At 38.4% G+C, this 26,325-nt stretch overlaps 1 long non-coding RNA gene across 1 annotated transcript; it reads left to right on the forward strand.

Moving 5' to 3' along the window:
• Positions 1 to 213: 213 nt before the first annotated feature.
• Positions 214 to 26,325, forward strand: LOC137852153 (uncharacterized). Its single transcript, XR_011093680.1, has 6 exons — positions 214 to 285; positions 11,412 to 11,489; positions 14,630 to 14,781; positions 15,320 to 15,388; positions 15,614 to 15,698; positions 21,539 to 26,325. It is a non-coding gene; the product is annotated as an uncharacterized lncRNA (long non-coding RNA).

Here is a 26,325-nt window from a genome sequence, read left to right on the forward strand (position 1 = left end):
CCTATTGTAGGACACACACAAATTTTGCTCATAGATACTGAGCACTGTCTCAGGATCTGGCAGGTGACAGTGTTCAAATGAGCTCATGTGATTTTTTGCTCACCGGTGATATTGGGTCTGAATTGACCAACCTAAACAAAATTGTGAAGAGGTATGAAGTAGGTTTCTGTCTTCCTAATTAGCTTCTTTGATGTTTAAATTCATGTATAACTGAATTCAGACACTTGATTTAATCTCCCTAAATTCCTTCTATGACAACTGCACTAAGATACAGTACTGCAGAAGGTAAGTAAAAATACCTGAATTTCAACTCCAACATGTGTCCTGAAAGCCTCTTTCCCCCTCTCTTCTTTGGTAGAAATGTATGCAGATAAATTTCCGGATGCTAATATTAGGTTCTATGAGTGCACCTTCAAAACTCTTTCCCTGTGTTTTTCTCTTTAAGTCTTTATCAAATAGCATAATGATAAAACAACACTTAGTGGGGTGCAAAACAGTACTGGGCTAAATGTTCTTTATTTGTCTCATTATAGACTCTTTAATCAGTTACCAACTTCCACATTGGAAAAAAAAAAAAAAATCACAAAAATTTGGGGCATAGTATTCAAGAGATGTGCATAAGTATCTATATGCCTTTGAAAAATTTCACAGGTGCCTGTGTCCATGGGAACTTAATTGGAAATTTTCATAAAATTATGTTCCGAGTCAAGAAGAAATATTGTGTTTTTCTGAACAAAATTTTTCCTTGCACTCTCTTCAGTATAAGGAAAGATACCAGCAAAGGGACTTTGAGTCACATTAATCTGTTTACTGGAGATGATACCAGGGGTTCTGGTTGTCGGTTTAGAAGTTATTAATCAACCCACTCTGTTTATTAGCCATACCATAAAAGAAGACTGTCTGGCTTCTAAGCAAGTAGTTAATGGACAGCTGCTGTGTATTTTGTGGGAACTTTGTAAGAACTGAGAATTGACTAAATTGTGGCAGCCAGCTCAGCCTTGTTCCTGTCTTTTCCTGCTTGCAAAAAATGGATGATTTACAATGGGCTTCATTTTGAAAAATGCCCTAACTTTTGTATTGTTGTTACAATAATAGTAACAAGAGCAAACTTGCTGCCTATTTTGGCTCAGACAAGTAACAGAATTATAATTGCAGCTATTGGATAAAAAGAAGCAAACTCTGAAGTCTCCCAGAACACTGCAATATTTAAAGAGAGGAAAAAAAGAAAAATAGTTCCAAGTGCAACCATTACTTAATATGGTGGCAGAGTTTTGTCATTTGTTTTCATTTAGATTAAGTTACTTTCACACAGTTTTAAGGCAAGATCTAAAGTCCACTAAAATTCTTTGGACCAGTTCCCGTTCTGCTCAATTATTACTCTACAATGATCAAAAAGATCTGTATTTGGCTGTGAGCTACAAAACAATCAGAAATTTTAAATAAAATAAAAATTAAATTAAATTAAATTTTATTAATTGAAATAGATGCTTACTGTGAGAAGCTTCTGATTTTCATTCAGTATTTCTCTTTGAAGGAAAGGTGGTCCGTTAAATTATTGGTTTAAGAAGCTAGGGACACAACAAGTTCAATGCTATTTTCTCCTTCGGGTTCCCGCATGTTATATAATGTTATATTATGCAAATTTGTTCAACTTGCATAATATAAATGTGTTACTTAATTTATTGGAGTTGGTCTAGAGGATCCTTCTGGGTCACTCCAACTCGGGACATTCTGTGATTCTGTGATTAATTATTGCAAAGTCTTTTGACTCCAGAGTCTGGAGGCTGATGAGGAATTCGGTGTTTCTTACAAATAACTGTTCATATATACTGTGAAGGTAGAATTTCAATCCTTGGAATAGGCTGTACTTTACTGGATGTATTTCTATATGCAGTGAAGGTCTGTGTGTGGATCTTTGTGCATCATCTAGCTGGTCAATTTTTCCATTTCCTTTTGAAACCCTTTGAAATGGGATAATAGTCTTCTCTATCTTAAAAATAAGTAAATAAATAAATTACATTAACATGTATATTAGCATGTATTACTTTTCTGGCTATGGTAGTCTGTTGGCCTCAAATGTTCTTTAATAGACAATCAGTCTTCAGCTGTACTTCTGGAGATGGATGCAGCCCAATATACAGGTAGGTAGGAAAAAAATATTTTATCTTAAGTCTTACCAGAATTTATTGTTCTACAAAGAGAACATTATAGAGATATTCTTTTAAGAAATACCATGGAGATACTCTTCTTGAAGAAGTTTACTAGCCATTTCAGCTTTGCTTGTAAAGGCTATAGGTTTCCTGAACAAACAAACGATTTCTTCATCATTTTTGGATGTGTATGCAGTGTTGCCGTGCACCATACCAGACTGCAGGAATTATTCATATGCACTATGTCAGCTGACTTAAAGACATGCAATGTTCTTGCATTCTTCAGTTAGCTCCTGCCCTGAATTACATGTCTACAGCCATGCTGGCTTCAGGAAGATGGAAACTGAGGGCTGAAGCCTCCCTTTCCATTTTTCAAAGAGTCTGATTTAATCCCTAGTATGGAATTTCAGATACTTGAATTTCAACCAGCAGTTTTAGAAAAAAACACCCAGCTAACATCAAAACATATTTATTTTTTTGACTGCAAGTTACTAGGAGTCAGGGAAAAAAGGAGTGCTTGAAAAAGAAAATCATTTAGTAGTTCCCCCAATTGCACTGCTGATTATACTTAAGAAATTAGAAGTCTGTTGTTGTTCTAAATATCTCAACAAAAGAATCAAGAGTTAGAAGAAAATGGGAGATGATATTCTTGCATATTGGGGTTCTCCAGGACATTGTGTTCTCTGCCATGTAGTAAGGCTATACAATAGACCAGACAGAGAGAAGAAAAGCACAGATTAAATGCAGCTTCTGCTTAGAAGTTATAGTGTAACCCCTTTTGAGTGAGAGAATGGTGTTCAGAAAAAAAAATGTGCAAAAGCAAGGGCATTGGGTACATGTGTAAGAACTGAACATCTGTGATCAGCCATCCTTGTAAATCATAGTCACTCAATTTTTTCACTTCCCTCCCCCTTCTGTTATGTTTCTTTCCAGTGAGGCTCTGCAGATATTTGCCTAAGGCAGTTTAGGAATATCTTTTTAAAGACTTAACAGGAAGAAAAGATAAGCCCTCAGGTATGCAAACCCTTCCTTGACTAGGTGCCCAGAAGCCTGGATGTTGTGCTTTTTTTTTTTTTTTTTTTTTTAATTTTCTTCACTTTGGTACAGAAAAATGTGGATCATGAGCAGTAGCAGGTGAAACAGATATTTTTACAACCTTTTTTGGAGCTCATTTATGTCTTTCTCATACAAATAAATTTTACTAAAATTTGTCTGCTTCATAGTCTACAGGGATTTATACCAAGACATTAATTAATAGATATCTGAGGACCATGTGCCTTCATTCTGGCAGTGTTACTGAGGGTGCTATTGGCCAGGAATTCAGCTCAGCTTTGGGAGCAATCCATTGTTCCTCATCACTGAGAAGAGTGATTGTATTAAAGGTCCATGTATGAAAGGGCTGAGTATCACTAAGTCTATGGTTAGGTCTTTCTCTTGATGTCTGTGAACTTTTAGAAACCTACCCCCCCCCCCCCTTTTTTTTTCTTTTTTATTGCAACAATTACTTAGGCTAAGATTTCTCGGAAAAGCCAGAGGACTTTAGCTTTCCCATTAACAACCAACCTGCTGTGTCCCTACATAATGTTCTGAGGTTACAGTCTCATACCATCTTTTCCTGGTCATCCTCATTTATCTTATGAAACATACAGCTAGAGTATGCCTACATAAAATATTGCTTTCTGCTCCAGTTCAAAAACAGAGTAGAATTTAATGAAGAGATTGTGTAAAATTAATTTTTATTTTTATTTCCAAGTATTAGAACTGAGCTCTCTGCTAAGGCACTGAAGAAAAATACTACTTCTTTATATCATCATAGATTTAACAGAAACAAATATAAAGGCACACCAGAAGATGTTCATATCAGCCCCAGTTACTGGCTTGCCCTGAGTCCTCTTGTCTTGGCTTCAGTGCAATTTAATAACATTTCATTGCTAATGAGATACTTAAATATTCCACAGAAACAGGGCCTCAGCTTCAGTTGCAGAATCTGTACTTAGTGACAACAAAACCAGATTCCTTTCTAAATTGTAGGATATATAGTCTCAGTTTGGATATGCATTCTTAGCAGTAAAGAAGGAAAGGATGGCGTGGTTTGTTTTTGTTTGTTTGTTTGGTTGGTTGGTTGCTTGTTTATTTTTATGTTAGGACAGATCTGGTCTGGCTAATTCCAGTCCCTAAACAAGGAACATATCTTTTCCCAGACTCCACAGGCATATTAAGCAATTTTACGTAATGCTTTACTCTCTGCATTAACCTGAAGAGCTGTGTATCAACACAAAGTACAAGGTGAGATCTGGTCATTACTAGCCCATGAGATTGAATTGGAATGATGGGTCTCTATAACAAGCTTTAAGAACTTGTTGACAAATATATAAAATAATAAAATTAATAAAAAAAAAAAAAATCCTGGTTTATATGCTCTTAAAGCATTTGTAAATGGTGTATTTTCCATTATTTCTCAAAATTCTTTTTCTATGTATTGTCCAGCTCCTCATACATTTTCATAATAACAATACTTAGCACTGCTGTAACAGCTTATATTTTCCTGGCTGCATGCAAACAATTACTGATGTGCATCCATACTGACACAAATTAGACCCATATGTAGCTTTATCATGCACATACAATTTCTTCGTCATTTAATCTCTGTTGTAAATGGCAACTTTGGAATTCTCTGTCTCTCTAAATCTGCATTTCTCATTGAATTTAAATGGATCTCAAATCTATAAATAACTGCATCAACCCTGAATATTGCATTCAATTACTGAGAGTTTGCTGCTGTTCACATGGCATTCATGCTGGGCTTTCATGCTGTTTGCATTAGCAAACCTCTTCTTTCTAAAACAACCTCCTGTATTCATGATTAACAACTCAATCTGAGGTTGAATTTTTTAAGTATTTTTTTCTCTGAAATCTCTACTACAGTAACTTTTTTAAAAAGGTAAGACCAGCTACAGCTCAGTGATTGTTCATTTAAGCAAGACTTTATTTCGATTCACAGTGGTTAGAACTAAGTTTGAACAAAAACAGTTCATCTGTTGAGCAGAAAGCAAACTGAGAATTATAGTGAGAATAATTGCATCTCATTACAAGCAGACAATGCATGTAGGTGCCCAGCAAGAGAGGGTCAGGTTGTGAAATGCTTATTTCAGGCAGCTGCTACTCCCCACTGGGAGCAAAACTGGATTCACTGATTGCACCTAAAATGCTGTTATGGAGTGGTCCTGTCCAAGGACCATGGATGAATTTTCTGCTTTATCTCTGGTGGTAGAAGCAACCCCAGGGCTGTCTTTGTACTGTGAGGAAGACCCCAATGCTGTCTGTGCCACAGTAGACAAGGAAAGGTGTACCTCACCACCACGGGCTGCCCACTAACACTCTGCTGCTGGGCAAGGAGCCCCTGTCTAGCCCCTCTGATCTAACAAATTGTGTTGACAAATGGACGAGCCAAATGTGCTGGACATGCAGCAGCTATGGTTATGGGGGCTGAGCACTGGCTAACTGCTCTTCATTGTTGTTTGCTGCAGAAGCAGATGGGATTTAGTCTTGTGATAAGTTTAGACTGATTAAAGGGCAGTGTAAATGTGCAGAGCATAGTCTGCTCTGTCATTAAGGATAGACTGGAAAGGTTCTTCTTGAGTTAAAAATAAGTACTCCCTAATGTGAAAATTAGATTCATAGTTCAGATTTAATAGGTAATGGTGGAAGATGAAGAGCAGAAAGACTCAGAGGCTTACATGAGGTTTACATGAGCATAGACAATTCTATTAAGGAGCATATATAGGGTTTTGAAGACCTGTCCAGATCTACTATGTGGTAAAAGTCTGCAACATTGATTTGGAGCTGACCAACTCTATGGAATAAGAGTCTTTGTGCAGACAGGAGTTGATTATAAGTGGCTTGCCCAGATACTCCACATATTGTCGCATCTACCTGCAAAGAAAATTGGTATTTTATTTCAAAATCATGGGGTTATTTCAAAATCGTATTGAAATTAGGAAAGAACAAGACATTCACACTCACTGAAAGGTATTATAAAAGCAAAGGTGCAGCTAGAATGAAAAATGAAGACTTACTGGTTTCTTTGCTCACCCATGCCCTGTTAATGCAGAGATTTCCACCTTGTTAAATGTGTACATGTCCATGGTAGTCCGTGGTAGTTCAGGAAAACAAAACAAAACAAAACAAAACAAAAAAAAAAAAAAAAAAAAAAAAAAAAACACTTTTTCAAGGGCAGAGTAGAAACATAATAAAATAGAAACCTATTGTGATTGAGTGAAATGGCAAGAGAGACCTTTGAGATCTATTCACTTTTCAGTGCCTGGTTTCTTTGGGTCAGGAATTCAGAGTTGCTGCTAAAAGGAGTACCTGGGCTTATTGATAGGGAGAGACATGCACAGATTCATGTGCATATTCTACTGCAGATCTTTTCCAAAATCATCAGTGGGACCCAGACCTGCCACTGCCTGTCTCTTATTTCAATGAAATTTACTTGTGTGCGAAGAAGAGCAAACACAGCCCAACTTAAAAGAATTCCTTTTGCTTTAAATGAATACAAAAACTAATAAATGTTCTATGAGGAGACTGTTTCTCAAGGCACTGTTCCCATAATGATTTATAAACAACTGTCTAATTTAAGAGAAGTGTGCTATGTCTCCTAAAAATATTTAAAAGATACCCTTGCTGTTAAGGCAATTAAACATTCATGAGGTGGAAAATAACAAGCACAAAAATAGTCATCATAGCATCAGATGGCTAATAAATATAATAATGGAAGAGATAGATGAGTAACAAGTAAAAGAGCTAAAGAGTAACAAAAGCTTGAGTCTGAAGTGCAGAAAATAATGATGAATAATACCAAATGAGGCAATAAAATATTGGTGAGCCAGAGATTTAAAATGCTCAAGGCAGCAATGTGATTATCCACAATGATTACTGAAATTTCTCATGAATCTGCACAATGCCAGCAGCATTTAATGTCTTCCTAAGACCAGCAGGGCATTACACAGGAAGAGCGATCAGACAGCTCTTTAGCTGGAGTAAGAGAAGGTGAGTTTCTGTACTGCTTTCAGGCACTTCCCCTGCAGGAACTGCATCATGCATACAGTTAAGCTATGCAGGAATTTGTCTCCATTACTACCTTGAAGGGATAATGGAAGGACTCCTAAAAGCCTCTCTAAAATCACATCTTTTCTATGGCTTGTTTTAAAAAGTGTCATTCTCTTTCTGTTTATAGACTCTTTTATGAAGTGTATTCTTTCCTTTAAATGTGAATTTCTGACTTGAAAGGAATAAATAACTATTTCCTGTTCCCAAATTCAAAGTCATTGTTTCCTTCCATTTAGCACTCAGTATTAAAAATAGGGACTTTTTAAAAAATAGATTTATTTTGTATAACCTATGGATTAACAGACCAAATTTCAGATGCCTAAAATACCACCAAATGCTGAGCAAAAGCAAACTTGATGAGGTTCCATGGAGTTACCCATTTATACTAGATAGTTGTAAATATTATTATGTATTGTTCTTATACTGCTGGGAGAGTTCTGACTTCCATAATTAAAATCGTGAAAAGGACCAGGGCAAGAGGCATCTGTATCTCACAATCATTTCTGTGTGTTTCATTTTCTTTTTGTAAGAAAGCATGTACATGTAAGATCTTCTAGTTAGAGAACTACCAACTAGAGTCAGAAAAGAGAAAAGCAAGTAATTCTCATATTGTTTCACCTTCCCTCCTCAAGCCTTGTGACTGACACACCATTTAATTGTTATTTTTTCCAGGGAAAAATCTACAGAGATCAAAAATAAACTGTTATAGCATTCTGGATATCACCAGAAAGTGACCATTTCCATCATATGAGACTTTTCTATATTTTAAAGTCTTCAGTTTCTATAATTTCACTGATCCTTGTTGAAATAGAGAAAATAGAATCAGAATCCATCCTGCATTCAAGCTGTGAACAGGAAAAAAAATAAATCCTAAATGCTCTTGGCTTGCGGACTCAGGATAACCTCTTTTATTTCCCTTTTGTGAGCACATATGTTAGTAAGGACAGCACTGTGCTTTACTTTTGCAAAAGCAGAGACCTGTCCAGAAACCTTCTTAAATATTACACAGCAGAAAGTTTATGGAAAAATCTGTTGAATATGCAGAGGTTTTGATTCTGAAGATTCATGCCATTGATTGCTTGGGGTTAGATACATCAGTTCTGCATTTCACTATCAAATTGAAAGAAACCTGGTGGAGTTCATTCCTTTCATCTTCCTCCTGACATCATCTCAAACAGCTTTCATGTGGTTTCACTTCAGAAAGGAAGAGGGAAAGTTCTGATGTGCTGCTGGTTAGAACACTGCTTGCCAACCTGTGGATTACTCTCTGCTCAGGACTCACACCAGTAACGAAGGGGAGGCATAGAGCAAAGCTTGACTCACCCAGCTCTGCCAGGCCCCTTAGTTTAACCTCCTGGCAAAGCCAAGGTTTCTGCAAGAAACACTAGTGGCCCGCGGAGCTGCCCGAGGGGGTGGAATAGTGACAGAGGCCAGAGGAAGATGAGGAGGTAGCACTGGGAGGAAGCAGAGCTTGGGATGTGAGGACATCGGTGCAATGGCAAGTGCTATGGCTTAAGCAAGGCTTACAAGAGAGCCAAGGGAGCACAGTGTGGGAGAGCAGCTTAAGACAAAGGAGAAAACTGTGAGGATGGGAGGGCTTGAGGAAAGCAGGAGGGGACAGAAGCAGGGAGACGTCCCTAACTGTAGCTGGCAATCACTAAGGTCAAATATTGAAATGTCTGTGGAATTGAAAGGGTTAAATCCTGCCCCAGACCCGGGCTGGGGGCTTTTACCCCAAGTCTCTAACTTCCCACCGCACTGTCCCACTCAACCAATCTAGTTCAGAGTGGGGATCTTTCACTGTGATGGATACATTCCTGGAGAAAAAATAATTCAACAGCTTCACATTTCAGGTTTCCCAGCCAGCTCCAGTATATGGCTGCAGAGCTGGATTCAGTAAATAAGCACCATCTGCCCAGGATTTCACAGGGCTGATTCCAGCTTTGCATGATGTTTTAAAATCTCTCTTTTTTTTTTTTTTTTTTTTTTTTTTTTGACTCCACTTGTCCAAATGCAGGTTTTGAAAGTTTTATTCTGTGCTGCTTGGCTCGAGTTTGATGGTTGTGTTAATTTGCTACTTCAGTAAAGTTGCATCCAAAAACCAATGGAATAACAAAGGAAAAAAAAAAAAAGTCTGTTTCTAACAATATTTTATGGACTTAAAGCAATGACCTGGAAATCTGCAGCTTATAACTCCTCTAAAGGGTGTGTTTCCCGTGGATTGCAATGCTATTTTCCCCTCAAAAAATTTATCTGAAAGACACAGGCTTTCCCAGGTCCCATGCCAGGGTGCACATGCAGTGAACAGAATCCAGACATGGTGAAATAGGTTGATTTAACAAACTGAAATAAATATGCTATGTTGGGACAAATAACAGGTGCAGTGTTACAAAGAAACCCTCCAGATAACAGTATTTTATCAGACTTTGAAAAGACTGCATTCTCATTATCTAGGACATTCCATGTGCATGCTATGCACCAGCTCAAATTGCGTAGATGTAATTACATTTTTCATTGCACCAACTGAATGAGGAAGTTTGGGACAAAAAATATACATATATACATATATACTTTAAAAACCTGCAGGAAAAAAAAAATATATATATATATATATACTTATTATTATTGCATATTATACATATTATTGCATTCCAAAAGAAACGTAATAAAACCTGGAATTTTCAAGCTGCACAAATAATATCTGTCGTTTAACTGTAGTTCAGTTCATCAGCCTAACACCTAATTAAAATTCAGGTCCTGACACCAATGCTGCTTCACAGGACAAAAAAAAATCTTGGCATTCAGGCCAGTTCCTGAGGAGTACATAGATTCTGATGGTCTTCTCTGAGGATTGGGACTAGAACAAATCTCTCCTCAGTCAGTTTTCTCCGTTTCTAGGATTAATTAAAAGTATATATATCTGAAAGCTCAGAGGCAGAGAGCCAAGGTCAGAACTGCAATGTGTTCTGTAGGCTATGCTTCCTTCTGCCCTGTTTGAGTGCATCTACCAGCCGTGCCCTTTACACATGCTCCCATAGTGTTCATGACATTAAACAAAACCCAAAAGAAGAGCAACTGGCCTACTAGGTAAAAATAGCAAAAGCGGTGATATGGATTGATAAAGATCATGGCACAGAGGTTTCAGTTTGGTATACAGCAACGTGTACAGCAACAGGCTGACTTGTGATAACGTCAAAGAATCAGAGATGAGAGGGAAGACAGAAACTGCAAGAGTGATGACAAGGAGAACCCCCAGAGGTCTGAGTCTGTAATCACTGCTTCAAAGAGGGGAGCATGGGAATCAAGGGAGGTTTTCACTCTTCTTTTCAAAATATGAAGCATATGAAAATGAATGAATATGATCAGAGGGCTGGAGCACCTCTCCTATGAAGACAGACAGACAGCTGGGGATATTCAGCCTGGAGACGAGAAGGCTCTGGGGAGACGTCACTGTGGCCTTTCAGTACTTTAATGGAGGTCATAAAAAAGACAGCAACTTTTTACTCAGGCAGAGAGTGATGGGGGAACTGCTTTAAACTCAAAGAGGGTAGATTTAGATTAAATATAAGGAAGAAATTATTCACTCAGAGGGTAGTGAGGCACTGGCACAGGTTGCCCAGAGCAGCTGTGGATGCCCCGTCCCTGGAGGTGTTCAAGGCCAGGCTAGATGGGGCTTTGGGCAACCTGGGCTGGTGGGAGGTGTCCCTGCCCATGGCAGGGGGTTGGTGCTGAGTGATCCCTTCCAACCCAACCCATACTATGATTCTATGAAATTATGAATGTGATAAAGACAAAAACAGTGAGCTACAATAAGAAAACGAACCCCTTTATAGCCCTGGGAGAAAGTAGGGAACCACAACAGAGTTCACTGGATCTAAACCCTCTGAATAATGACATTTGATCTATAACACACGGGTTGCACTGCAAAGCCTCTGACCCTTGAGAAAATGGTAACAGATACAATGACTAATTTTGCTAAGTCTTGCGTTCATTTTGGTGTCAGCAATGGTCTGACATTAGGAACTGCATAGGCTCATTCTCCAAGTGTGAGATAAATGATGTCACTTTGGCCCAGGGCTTCTATACTGATGTGTAGTCTATGTAATTCTGGGGCATTTTAGGTCCAACCTGGTATTTATTTTCTCCCTTCAGGTTGGACCGTGTGCTCACTGAAGTAACTCACTTTTTCTGCCAATATGCTATTCCTAGTGATTTCGGCAAAACTAGCAGGTAAAAAGAATAAATTCTACAATACACATAATGGTACTAATATCTCCTTGTCTGAAGGTCATCACTCCATGTTAAGGACTGATTCTTTTGTTTGTTTGTTTGTTTGTTTGTTTTCTCATTTCTTACTTCTTTTATTTTTTTTTTGTGTGTGTGTCTTCCCTTGGATTTCATACATAAAGTACATATTGAGTTGGGTATAATATGAAATGTAAAATGTTCCAGAATTCTAACTAGGGAAAAACTAAAAAACTTCAGTTCCATGAAGTATTTTCTAATTGTTCTTAACTTGAAAAACTTTATGGAAGTAAAATGTTCCAAAAAGAAACTTGTTTCTATGCAAAACATCTTCCCCGGCTTTATAAGCAGGTTACATTCTTATTCTTGTTGTATCATTCATCTGGCTTCAGCCCAGCTTGACTTTTCGCTGCCCTTATCATCTTTACTCTGCAACTTCTGATTGACTGTAATCTTTTTCATCCTCCTCTCTCTCTTTCGCTTGCATCATTCTTCCTTGCTTCCAGCACAGGACATATGTTATTACCCTTTTACTTTTTAGCAACCCCTCTTGAATACATATTAGATGCTTTGTGATCCTCATGTTTTCTTTTTGCTGAGAGATGGCTGTCTCTTCAGTCACTCACCACTGTGTGACAGATCCTTACAGGCATAAATCTGCAGAATTCTACTATCCTCCCTGGAATCGTTCTGATTTACATTAATAGAGAACCTGGCTTAAAATCTAAAGGTGCCTCTTTTGTTATACCTCAAAAGCAGCGTCATTACCTTCTCTCTTCTGTTTAAAATCATGTCTTTAAGGAAAGAGACTCATTGCTCTCCCGTAGTAATGTAGTATCTTTTAATAAGCTATAGTATATCATTTTTTAAATGGAAAATTTTTTAAATGGAAAATTTTACAAAATCTTTTCAGCCCCAATCACTTAGGATGTCACATTTATATTTGGCAAGTAAGATCTGTAGAGACTTTAGACAGGAGACAAAATGAAAACATGTACTCTAACTGAAATCAATAGATAGAAAGATCTGTCAGATCAGAGGATCAGTTCAGGAGACCAGCCAAGTTTCTGCTGCTTTGTACCTTCACACTGTCAAAAATTACTGCACAATATGAAACACAGCCTAGAACAAGCAGCAAATGCTCATTACAAGTGGGCTGAAATGCATTTTTGAACCCTGTGGAAAGGGTGACACTTGAGAGCATTCCTGTAGTAGAGATCAGGGTTGCAGTGACTGCACTAGCACTTCCCCATTAATTTTTGAGGTGAAAAACCAATTTCTCAATTGCATTCAGTGTTGTCACAAATACAAAGGTGTTTCCAGTGACCATAATAAGCCTCCCCATGGCGCAGAGGGTGACAGATCTGTGCAACTTCCTACCGTGACACTGCAGTTCCAGGGTGCTCATTTGATGTCATTTGGGGGACATAAACAGTAATAAGTGCAAAATCTTTGAAAGTCTGTATAACCTTTCCCCATTAAAGGGTAGACAGAAAGTGTCAGGATATCAGCCCTGTCCCAGAAGAGTAGAGTGGTTTCAAACATGCTGGGGAAAGGAGGAGGAAGAATTGCAGCTTTCTGGTGATAAATAAGAGGGGAGCAATGCAGCATGACTCCTGCCCTAAGACTCCCTGCTTTCTGGGGTGATGTCCACATGGCACTCCTACTGAGGAAGGCACATGTGCCTCTCACAAACGTGATGTCTCTGATGTCTCATGGTTGCGCACCCCAAGAGGGAAACAGGATTCTGTTCTTTGTTCAGTCTTGGACCAGTAAGACTCCCACTGATCAGATTAGGTAATCCTGCAGTTCACAGACCCACTGTCACTGGAAATTAACTTACCACTGGAAATTAACTTACCACCATAATTCACACTAACACATAATTCACAATAAACAATTACTTTTGTCTTTGGAGGACTGGACAATGGAGTGCTCCTTTCTCCAGCACATCTAGGATAGGAATAGGAATAGAGACCACAGAGTGTTACCTCCCTTCATAATGCCATCAAGTTTTAAATAATTCATATATATAAAGTTTTTCTGATGAGGGAATATCACATAAATCTGAATTCAGAAATGCTTATTCTGTGTTTGTGTGTGTGTGTGGTTTTTTTGTTTGTTTGTTTGTTTTTAAATATATACAAGGCTGAGGTAAAACGCATTGCTGTCCTCTTGCTTACTTCAGGTGCCTTCATCTGATAGCCATGCAAAGGTGCATTTGCCCTGTGTTCCTTCAGCCGTAAAGCAAGGGTCGCCTCAAAAGCTCTCTGATGGCATAATTCATGGTTTTAATTACACACAAGGTCTTTATTTTTAACTTTGCCTGTGCTAACAGGGCTGCTTTTTGGTGTTGGAGGATAGTGGCATAGCACACTTATGACCAAATGAATAAACTTTCTCAACCGGAAAGCAGGCTAGTTGTTACATTTGTGCTTTTAGCAAGATATACAATAAAATATAAGGCACAAATCTGGATTTGACCAACAGCATACCACAATGTGTCAATAGTAACAGCATACAGCAGTGCTTCCATCTAGGATTGGACTGGAAGAGGTTAATTGACAAATAAATTATTTATTTAAAAAAAAAATGGGGAAATAAGAATGACAGGGACTTTATTCCAGTTAACAACGTTCAGGACCACCCATGACCCTTCAGTTGTTTGTCAGAGATAAATCTTTTAATCCACTAGACATCTTTAGTGCTGAATCCAGCAACTGGATAATGACAATTGCCATTAGCATTCTGCAGCTTAGTACAGCAGAAGCTCATATAACATGGGAATTGATAATGAAAGCTACTGAGAACCTAGGTCTTTCAATATTTATATGTATATAGATTCCTTTTTTTTTTTTTTTTAACCTTACCTGTCTTATTTACTATAGAGTATGCATTTTTACATTGCAGCATCTAAGACCCTAATTAAAAGGAATATTTTCTTCTACAATTTGGTGAACTGCTAATGATCATAAATTTTCTATTGTTTTTACTAAATTCAGGGTGATTTACTTGAAGGAATTTCCTAGTATTAGGTTGGAATTGTCTTCATCTTAAATGCAACATTTTACATGTAGTAATACTACTTTTTTATTATTATTATTTTTATTTTATTTTAATAACAGGCTCTTGAATGTTATGCTGTGCACATTTCCCAGGCCACAGCAAAGAAAATGCCTGAGATACTTGGGTCAGCTGTGTTATCTTAGATAACAGTAAAAAACAGAGTGAATTCTGCAAAACCGATAAAATTTATCGGGCGTGTACCATGAAAAAGGTCTGTGTCAGCTCTGTCTGTTTGGCATTCTCTGTGTTTCTTTTTCTTTCTTTCTCTGTGTTTCTTTCTTTCTTTCTCTGTCTTTCTTTCTTGCAAAAAAAAAAAAAAAAAAAAAAAGTTATTACTTAATTCAAACAACCGCAGGCTTTTGCTTAAATTGAAATCCATCATGACAGTTCGGTGGACATGTGTTTGGGCATATATTGCGCGTTATGTAATCTTACACCAGTAAAGCTTTCATGTTAAAGTGCATTAATGCCCATCAGCCATAATTGGTTTTGGCCTATCTGGGTGGTATTTGCAGGGAATGAGCTCTTCACAGGCTCTGCAGCTGTGCTCCTTGGGTGCCAGCATGGAGGCTGCCTGGGCAGCCATCAGAGCAGTGCTTTGTCAGCTGAAGGAGCACGGCCAGACAAATGAGAGAGAGGCAAGGCCGTACCTGCTACTCTCTCACGGTGTGAAGTAGCTGTCAGGCCTGAGGCACACTTTTTCATTTTGGAAGCAAAGGCATTATACTGTCTGTTTCTGTCCTATGCAGGCAAATTCAACTGTGTCTTGGCGCTTGCTTCCTGCAGGCTGTCATAATCAGGACAAATCAAGCAGAGCAGTAGGTACATATGTCTTTCACAGACCCCTGGCAACTATAGGCAACATAAATATTCAGTGTGTCCTTCTCATGGAACATCTCTCAAAACGTCTGTTTTGTTCAGTGGGAGGACCACAGGAAATAAAGCTACCCCAATGTGTTTTGTACTCTGAGGAAAAACAGCAAAAGTTATTGTGCATTAGAGCCCATGAAAAGGAAGCCAAATATTGGGATTTATCTTTTTAGGATGAAGGTGGGAGCACACAGACACTGGGATGACACTGGGAAAAACTGACCATCTCAGGAACTTACCCAGGATGTCAGATTAAAGGTATGGGATGACCATCCATCCATCTCCTGTCAACCACACCCTTGGCACTGTTCACACAAACACTGTTACATAATGCTGAGGCTATGCCATCCCAATGTGAGATGCAACACAAGCACTAACCCCTCACCTGAGGGTCCTCTGACATGAGACCTGCTGAAAAAAATAATAATAAAATAAAATAAAAAAGTGGAGTTTGTGAGACAGTCAGGCTTGTCAATCACATTGGGTATTAATCTAGTCCTAGCCATAGACCTGAAGTTTTATAATTGGCAAATCATGTCATTCCACAGGAAATTTGATTAAGTCAGTAATGTTTTAGTTGAAGCCTGTTTTAAGACTCCAGTCTTCTGTATGGCCCGCATAAGCTGAACCACGTAGGAATGCATATACAGTGTGTTAGTCTAGATTCATGGTGCTTTTGAAAGAAAAAGTGTTTAAAGTCTATGTATGTGTGAGGTCACTGAAAAATCAGAGCAATTTCAATCAGGAGAGCAGTTTACGTGAAGGCAAAGGAATATATTTATCATAGATACTTTTCTATATCAAGTTAAAAGGTTTCAGACACAGGATTCCCAACAGTTCTGCAGATGCCTGTTTTAAATCCTACATGATGTGATTTCTTGACCTCAGTAGGTAGTTTGCCCTGGACTTCAAGGGAGATGGGACATCACTTACAAGTACTGGAAGAGAAAAGAATCTCTGAAGTCATAAAATAAGAGTTAGAGCCTCGATATTTTCTTAGAATATGCTTTCTAATCTCCTTACTTACCAAAATAATTTAAGAATTTTAAAACCATGAGGTGAATAGACATCAGTTTACTGTTTTCCATATCCTTCAAAATTTGTCAGGTTATCTTATTTTTCCTTTTTTTTTTTTTTTTTTTTAATCTGTATTTTCTGAAATTTTCTTCTTGTTCTTGGTTGCAGCATTGTGCAAGGAAGACACTTTCTCCTGTTTTCATGACTGCACTTCAAATATTTGACTCTTGTTTACTGTTTACCCTGGCTGCCTATACTTGACACTTTATTTTCCCCTTTGCTGCCCAAAATCCCAGTAAATTGTCAATGTGAAGAATGACCATGGCTGCTCAGGATGTCAGCTGATATATATTAACCTTGATTTCAGGGCAACTACAATTTTTTACAGGGGTGAATCAGAAGGTCCCAGTTTTCTCCAGTGCTCAAAATCACATCCTAACAGAAACTGGGGACAAAACTCTTGCCAAATTCACTGAAATGTCATTGGGAGGTGGAAAGTTTTGAAAGCAAATTGTATAGAGAAACTCAAAGTGTTGTATGACAAAATATTTGGAAATGTGTTTTGTTTCTGATTATATCTCATGTAAAGTCATCTGATCTGCTGACCACCATCACTTCCAGATTCTTTTCTTTGCTACAGATTTTTGTGCTCTTTTTTGTAATAAAATAACATCTTGTTTAATTTAAAACAGTGGAATTGTACCTTTGAATAGAAAGAATGGTAGAATTATACTTCTTTCTTTACAAAAGGCAGCACAATTAGAAAATCAGCTACCCAGTCTCTCTTGGCAAATATTTAATATCTTCTCGTAGAAATTAGAGATTACATATGATTCCAGTGAAAATCACCATGGGAACCTCTCATTATTTGTGTCTGTGACAGGTTGGGGGAGGGGGCTTAGCCATCAAAGTATAACTGAGTATTACAAAATCTTAAGTACTGTAAAATTCTCTTTTATTATGTTAGAATATAAAGTTGAAATCTGACTTTAAAATAAATGCTAAATTCCTTCTTTATTGTAACTTTCTGGAACTGCATAAGAAAGAAAAAAATGTATGAGGAAGGCAATTAAGAGAAAGAAAACTAACTGAAGCAAAGCAGAGTACTTTTAGTATATAAAAGTTATTGGATTTTATTGTATAGAAGTTTTACATATGGATTAAATTTTTATTATACCATTTAACTTGTTAGACTCCTTTTCTGACAAGATGATAAAAAGTTGTAACAACTAAAACTATGAAATACAATCTAGTATTTATACATTGAGTATATGTTGTTAAAATAATATATACAACAAATGATAATATTCCAAGCTGTTATGACAATACTATATTTAAAGTAAATACATTTTTTTCTGCCAAATTCTTTCTTATAAATGTACCATCTATCACACATATGGAGCCAATTTCTAGTTTAACAGGCAACAAAATCTCCACATATATAATAAAGTTGCAAGAATGTAAAAATCTGAAGCATTAGATATTTTATTTGTAAGACAGAATCTGAGCCTGTTTCTCTTCTACCTTGCAACTCAAACAGTCGTTTATATGTGTTTGAAGTGGCTGTAAAATATTAACAAATGGGGATTGTTATTTCCAGTTCCCCAAACTAAGCTGCATGCTTTAAGCACAGGTAAGTGACAGCCTGTGATTTGGTCAAGCTGGCACAGCTACAAACAGCTGCCTGCCAACGGATATAGTCTCCTAATGCCATCAGAAACCTTTACAGACTAGATTGGCTTTACATTTGCTAGCTCTCTAAAGATAACTTTTTCTTTACTGTGGTTGGAAGCATTTAGAAGTTGTCTGAAGAGATGTCTTTACAGTGTTCATGTGCTGTATACTGGCAGATTACAGATGAAAAATAGTTTCTGACTGCATTTCATGCCTGCATTGCTAAGTGTTATCTACCTGTCTGTGTATTCATTTATTAAGAGCTTGTTTTTAGTTGGAGAAATGTAACATTGTGTAAAATGTATCTTTATATAGAATATTTACATATTCCTGCTACTGAATACAATCATTATAGTGAAAACTCTACATTTACCAAAAAAACACTAGAAATTTCTTCGTAATTTACCTGTCTGATAATGTTTGGGCACAGCCTGGCCTGGTCCCACGTTATCTGCTAGTTGCACATGTTTGAAATTTTGATCTATTGTGAATGCACAGTCCTAGCAGACTGCTATGTAAGCATGGTTTTCAGCAGGCTGGCATATTCTGATTCCTCAAAACACACTGAGTTTAAGATTTGCAAAAAGCGTGTCCTTCTGCAGAGAGGTCGAGAACCTAGCTCTGACTGCAACCTTTGAATGCCAGAGCAACACAAAGACAGTGAGGCTCAAAGTGCACATTTACTTATTTCTTAACATCACTGGATGGTTGTTTTCTTCCTTGATTCTTTTTTTTTTTCTTTTTTTTTTTTTTTAATTAGACTTCTATCACTTATTTATTTATTTATTTTCCAGTTCAAGAGGCATCTGGACAATGCCCTTGATGATATGCTTTTAGCCCTGAAGTGGTCAGGCAGTTGGATGAGATGATCTGTGTAGGTCTCTTCCGACTGCACTATTTTATTCTATAGACAAACAATGGTCTTGACTACCTATACTTCATTTGCCACCTGTGTCAGTAATGATTCACAGCCTCAGAAAATCAGACTCTGCCTACACGTTAGGAAAAAAACACACACACACACACCTCTCTCTTTCGCCCACAGAACAGTAAAAAGATGAGGTTTGACCACAGGAAAGGTGGTTTTATGGCTTAAAAAAATTGACAGGCTCTAATAGCTAACAGTGTTAAATGATTGAAGTGCTCCTCTGTTGACTATTAGACCCTATTTTTCAGAGTGTCCAGCTGTGCATATAAATGGGCTTTAATGCTGTTATTGATGACACTGTGGGCAGAGCAATGCTGCTAGACAAAAGGAGGGCCTTTGAATGTGTTGCTGACTTTCTCTGCAGAGAGAGTAACAGGATTTAATGTGATTAGAGATTTGTGCCTGGCATTTGAGCATGAACTCAAAACCACAGGCATTCGCTCTGTCGGAGCAAACATGGGTTCAGAGTTCAGAAACCATCTGCACCAGGGAAGGTAGAAAACAGATATCAAGTTTGAGCTGCAGAATTGGATAACAATTGGAAATTGAGAGCAAAGCTACTCAGCTATTTAGGAGAACTGCTTATGCATTGCTCAGACATAGCTTGTTACTCACCAGCTGAAGAAGTCTGCCTGTTGACCAAATACAGAACAGAGTTCCTAAGAAGCATTTAAATTGGAATTGTACTTTCTGTCCTTGTCTTGTGCAGCCTGGGCCATGTATCTTCATCTGCAGCATTCCCTCTTGCTGCATGGAGTTATATTTCTGCAGGCACTGGAGAGGAGCAGCTGGCATTTTATCTCCTCCTGCCAGATGCTTACAGTGACAAGGGTCTCAGTGTGTCTTAGCTGACTGCTCATGTAGGACATGTTGCTGTGGTCTGCCCACCTGCTGAATGAAACATCTGAAGCCCAGTAAAGAGTAGGTCCCAAGACTTTATGGCTATGTCCATGATGCTAAATTAATGAATCCACTTTAATAAGTGTTACTGGGCTTAAGAAGAAGTGCTGCGTATGGCTGTGCCCCTTATGGAGTCATCTGGCCATACTCCCTCTACAAAGGACTTGGCTTTGGATCTCCTCTGGGTTCCATCTGATGCTTCTTCATCCCAAAGGTGCAATAATTTATGTGCGTGCATTTCATTCAGAATATCTAACATAATATGAGAGGTGTGCTCCAGCTCACCAAAGCAGCAGTTTTATAGCAAAAAGCATATGATTCATGGTGTGTACCATCCCAGCAAGTGTGCATATTGCTGGAGGCCAAGACTTACAAAGCAGTTTGGAAAGTCTGCACAGAGCAAGGAGAGCCCTGCCTGGTTTCAGGGCACAGGGCTGGTGGTTCCCCATGGGGGTGGAAGCAGGGCAGTCCCAGCCCTGGCCAACTCTGACTCAATGCAGTTTTATCCACATTGATTTGGGAAGGTAAGTTAAGCCATCTAGGGAACCACACTCAGTGTTTACCTTGGACCCAAGCAGCTGGATCACATTCTGAGGTGCTGAAGAACAAATGAGTGTTTTTCAGAGCAGGATGGGAGGAAGCCAGGATCCAAGGAATGCTGCGGGCTATGCTATCACATGTAACCATTGATTATTTTTCTGCTCCTTCAGATTTCCAAAGTAAGGCTGGAATGCTTTCTCTCTATATACTTTTTATGAATTTCTGCTAAAATGTTTTGATGCAGTTACAATTGCCATAGACTGATGATGGCGTTGGTCAGGCTTTTATGATCACTGTCCTCAGTGAGACCTGTTAGCCATACAGCCCTGGAGCTGAGCTCATAGGTTTCGGTGTAGCCTTGCAGTTTTTGTGAACATTCACAAGCACATGCCAGCTGAGTTTGGGAGGCAACATCTACCCGAACTGCTGGCACAGCAGTGCCATATGTCCAAGACTTGGAGGACAACATGGTGTCTATTCAATGACCCTACTGCTGCCTTCTTTCAAGGGCTGCTGGTGAAAAAAACTCTCTGTATCTGGTGGGAGTATTTTTTTCAATATCCCATGAAACTGGTATGGTACTATTTCTGTACTCATCATCACAAACAAAGACCTGTCTCAGTAACCCTGCTAGATCTCCAACACGAGCAGTAAGTTTGGGCCACAGTTCTGGCAAGACCAGCTGCCAGCCACCTGCTCAAACACTTCACTTTGCGGGCAGAGATACTAACGCGGGCAGCAGCAAGAGCTCATGGTATTTATGCATTCTGAGTCCCACATTTTGGAAAAGCGTGAAATAAGAGGTTATTTCTCCACTCTGGCTCTCTTCTATTTATACAAACCCACATGTGCATAATTCAGTCATGGAAAAGATACAAGCAGCTACACTGGGAGAGACTGTATCTGCCTCTTCTAATGTGGTGGCATATCCTGAACATGTGGCTTCTCTGTGCCTTGGAGAATTATATGAGGCTTTGGATGGGAAAGAAACATTTCTCACTGTTTTTCCTTCTTCTTCTTTCTTTCTTTCTTTTCACAGAAATGGGGAAGAATTAAAACTGGGTAGGGAAGCAGCTGGCATGAAGATTCCTTCCACAGAAGATAGAAGAGCCGGGAACAAATTGCCCACCGACGACTGAGAACTAGCGAGAAGATCTTTTTGGCAACAAGCCCTTGCAAAAGGAAATTAAAATTAAAAAGCTTTTTGGTTTATCTCATTTCAAGTAGAACTTTTCTGTTCAATTCACACAGAAGGAAATGTCTGCGGCACTCAGAGAATTTGATCTAATTTTTAATACAATCAGATAAAAGAAGATGTTGTATGTTTTAAGATTTCCAAAGTCTTGCTGATTACTGATTAATCAGACTGAAATTTCTAATCAATAATTATTACCAGTTCAGACTGCCTGTCTAAATTACTGATGTCTGATTACTCAGGGAGTAATCATTGCCCTTCAATATATTTTCATGGTCCAGCAGGCACAGAGATACTTCCTCCGTGCTTGCTTAGCTCTTTGCAGACCTCAGTTCCCTTATTTCAGCTCAGTTTTATTTGAGCTTCAGTAGGAAAATTAGTTCCTCTCTTGCATTTTGCTGTATCCTATCCATCCTTTGTAGCTATAAAGTCTTGTTAATATTGTCATCTTCATACCATATTTTGCTTAAAATTTGCCTGAAAATGAATCCTGGTGGTAATAGCTTTTGAACATTTTAGCAGGAACTGAAATCTCTCAGCATTTGAACTAAGAATATCCGACATAGCGCCAGTATTGAGTAAAATAATGAAGAAAGAGCTGATTTCAGTCAAACAACTACTATTTTGAGCATTTTAATTTTGGAAACAATTACCCCAGATGTCTAAATATGAGCTGTAATTTGTGAGGCCCACGAAGGCAAATGCCATTTCTTGCCCTAGCATCATTGCTGTTTCTGGTGAGAAACTGGAGAGTTCTTTCCTTGATTGTTGCCCTGAAGGGCATAATATGCTCTTTTATTTATTTATTTTTTCTTTCTTTCATTTCTTCCCCCTCAATATTGCCAGATGAAAGTGTCTGACAGGATCTGCTCTTGAATGCTGCAGCCGCTTCATAAATCAGACAGGTTAGCAGCCTGCATTACAAACCGATCCTTGAGACATAACCTGTTGCAGCTGAGACTTTTTCAATTCTTATTTGGCAGCAGTGACAGCAACGATAACATGCCAGCTTGCTCCCTGTCTGGCTGCTGAACAGAAGATGCTTCCACTTACAAAAAGCGGAATGGACAAAGTGAATGTTACTGGTATACACTTTTTTCCTCTTTGTTGAGACTGCACAAGCTGAAGTACAGAAGTCAGAAAGATGAAAAAGGACAGTTAGGGAAACTAAACACCAGAGTGTGTGAACCTGGCATTTGCTGATTTGTCAGGGAAGCCACACAGGAATCACAGGAAATTGTGCTTCATGGATTTTGCTTATTTTAATTTCACCTCTAAATGTGTGTATAAGTACATGACAGCATTTGCTCTTCTAGCGAATCGGCTGCTGTACAGTTTTTAATCCTTAGTTCAAAATGTGGGCAAATTTCCTCATCACTGAGAATGAGACTTCAGTGAAATGTAACAGTGAAAGGCCTACATTCTCAGAAGTCATGGGCCATTTGCAGTGCCTTTTGGGTTTTGAACAGTTTATTTCTTAAGGGAGGCAATGGGCACTTTCTAAGTGGCCTGCTTTTCAAAGGGATCTAAAGCTACACAAACAACAAAACATTTCAAATCATTGAGCATTTTAAGTGTGAGACGAATTAGAAGCCATGCTGACAAGAAAAAGAATTCTCACAAGTTGAGGGATGTCACTGATCCACTACATTCTTCCAATCATGTTAATATGGGGAAGTTGAGGAATTCTCAAATGAACTTTGCTGAAATCTTTCAGTGTCCACAGAATTTAATTTTTCTGCATCTATATTTATGCTAGTACTATACCAAGCATGGTACGGGTCTTTTTATAGCAAGGAACATCTAAAGATATTTGATGATAATTGATGCAGAATGGCAACATTTATAGCAAGAATTTGTTTTTAATGCCAATGGATGTCAAAATTAACCATAACAGGTTGTAAGATCTTGCAAGATCACGAGCCTTTGCACCAAAATACATTTTTTAAAGTTTTGAGCATCACTTTCAATTATCATAAACTGCTCAGCACAACCAAATTGAAATCTAGAAAAGAGGCCTAAGACCTAGAGCAGAGAAGAAAGATCATGACTGTGGAAGAGAAAGAAAGAGCAGGTTTATCCTCGGCACTGAGCTCCACTTGATGTGTGCCTGTGAGGTTCCAGGATGCTGCAAGCATTTTGCTAGAGAAGAGAGAGAGAGAAACCTCTTTAATCCTTTTGCAGGAGAGTAACGGCAGGATCTCGGTACATGAACTTTTGCAATAACACTTTAGCTCTTTGGGTATTCTTCAGGTGAGACAAAGTGGACCTGCCTAGGCTTTAGGCAGAACTGGGCAGCCACCAGCTGGGGAGATATGGGGATTACATTTTCAGCTCTCAGGACTCAATAACTCTGAGATGTGGTTTTATTAAACAGTGCAGCTGTGGTACCATGAAGTAGACCACTCATCTAGGTAACTAAGTTGCCATCATTACATACTAATGACAGTGATGATATTACAGCTAATTTGAACCAGTAATTATCTTTATCTGCTGAAAACCTTCAGAGCTACAATAATACCTTTGTTTCAGTGTAGGGGTTTTGAGGCACAGGATAAATTATTTCCCTCAAGGGGTAACTGTGTGAGAGCTCTTCACAAAATCATCTCTCTGAGCTGTTGCATGCACTTTGGATTCATCGAAGCCCTTGCATTTGCTGTGGGCTAAGAAATGTGAATTAGCATGGCATCCAACAGTGACCTTTGCTGTTCTGAGTTGTAATTTCACACTATTTCCCTTCAGAAAAAGAAGCAATGGAAGTCCTAGTTCTGTGACCTTACTACTAAAGCATCCCTCAACCCTGCTGTGTAATGGTGGCTTTCAAATAGCTGTGTCTGCATTTTCCTGTATGAAATATTCAGGCCTAGTGGATCCAGATGTGTGAGACATTGCATCAAAACACGCCATGCTGCTGCCTATATTGAGCAGATCTTTATTTTATGATTTTTCACTCAAAGAACAAATTTCCATGACAGAATTTTGAAGTGTTTCTATAAACGGAATGGGATTTTTTAATGGTGTGAAATTGTTCCTACTTTATCAGAAAAAGATTCATTAAGAGGAATAAGGGAATGTTAACAACATTTTCTGCTTCATATCTGTATTAATCCATAAAGTCAGCTCTTCTCTATTGTGTGACAGAACTGCACAGCTACATCTGGTTCATTTTGAAGCTGTGTTCATCCCTGCTGCATTGCAACAAAGCACAGCTATGGACCAGCTGCCCCTATAGTACTAAAAAAATCCTGTTAGCATTTAACAGTTACACCCTGCCTCTAAAGATCAGACTTCAACAGACCTTGTCTGCTTCACCCTACTGGTGTCTCAGAGTGCCCTAAGAAACTATAATTGTAGAACTGGGCGTGTGGCATTAATAGCTAGTCCTTTTAATTCTTCAGTGCTTTTTATGTCTCGAACAGTTGGAGATCAAAAGTTTATGTCAAGTGATCTTTTTCACAGACAAACAGTGCTCATATTTTTTTTGTTTCTGCAATAAGTGTTAAAAATGAACATTAATGCACATGAAGCATGATATTTCCCTTTTCCTTTTTGCCTGGACTAGAGGAGTGTGAATGATACAAAGAAAGCTTTTGTTGGAAAATGATAGTTTACCATAACATGACTTATAGTACTATAATTGCAAAGCTTGCAGCACTGGACACGAGCAAAAATTTTTTTTGTGCAGCTGGGAATGCTTTGTGCTTTTTTCAGCTGGGAGTCCCAAGCAGAATGAGCTACAAAAAAAATGTTTTTATCAATTTTGAGCTAAGAAAGAAAATGAATATTCTATTGCTGAGGAATAAATGCAATCTGGGAATTTAAAATTTCACATGTAAATAGTTTGCTTAGCTGTTTCACACGTTACATGAAACACAGGCTTGGAGATGGTGAAGGTCCTGCTCTGGAAGTTGGAAATGTGTTCATGTGTGTGTGTTAAAACTTGGCATTGAAATCATAGTCTCAGCTGTGCCTTTATCTTTTCTAATAAAAGACATTTGCAACTGAGTAGTCTTTTTTTTTTTTTTTTTTCCCTATCCATCATTAAGAATGATGGGTATTTAAACAAGAGCTTGGAAATAGTCCCTTACAAGCAGAAGAGTAGCTGTAGCTATATCAGCAGGGACAGAGCCGTCTCAGCAAAGGAGGTTCCAGGTAGTAACGGATGCTTCAGTCCTTGCTTTCTACATCCTGCATCCATGTATAGCACAGACAGAATAATCACTTAGAGCTCATGGCCATTCAAAACTGAAAGACAGCTAATGCCACTATTTAGCAATCTAGCATTAGGAAGCTATACATTTGTACCCAATTTTTGTGTTTTTCATTTCCAATGCTCAATATTGTTTGTGATATTTGGGAATCCATCCCACATTTGTGCAAATAGAGTTTTCATTGGGAAAAAAATAAATAAATAAGGCTACAACTTCCACACATCTGAACATCACAACATTTATCCAGCAGAAGCTTTTTGCAAGATTGCCCCAGCAGAAGAACCCATTTCAGCTCAGTCTTCCTCCAGCACTCCTACAGTCTCTCCAGCCTCCTGCCCGAACACTTCCCTACAAATCCAGTGCCATGTCCAATCTGGCCGTGGAGTTAACCACCAGGGCATAGTTCAAGACTGCCACTAA

Source organism: Anas acuta, chromosome 1 (genome assembly GCF_963932015.1).
Source record: "Anas acuta chromosome 1, bAnaAcu1.1, whole genome shotgun sequence".
Classification (NCBI taxonomy): Eukaryota; Metazoa; Chordata; class Aves; order Anseriformes; family Anatidae; genus Anas; species Anas acuta.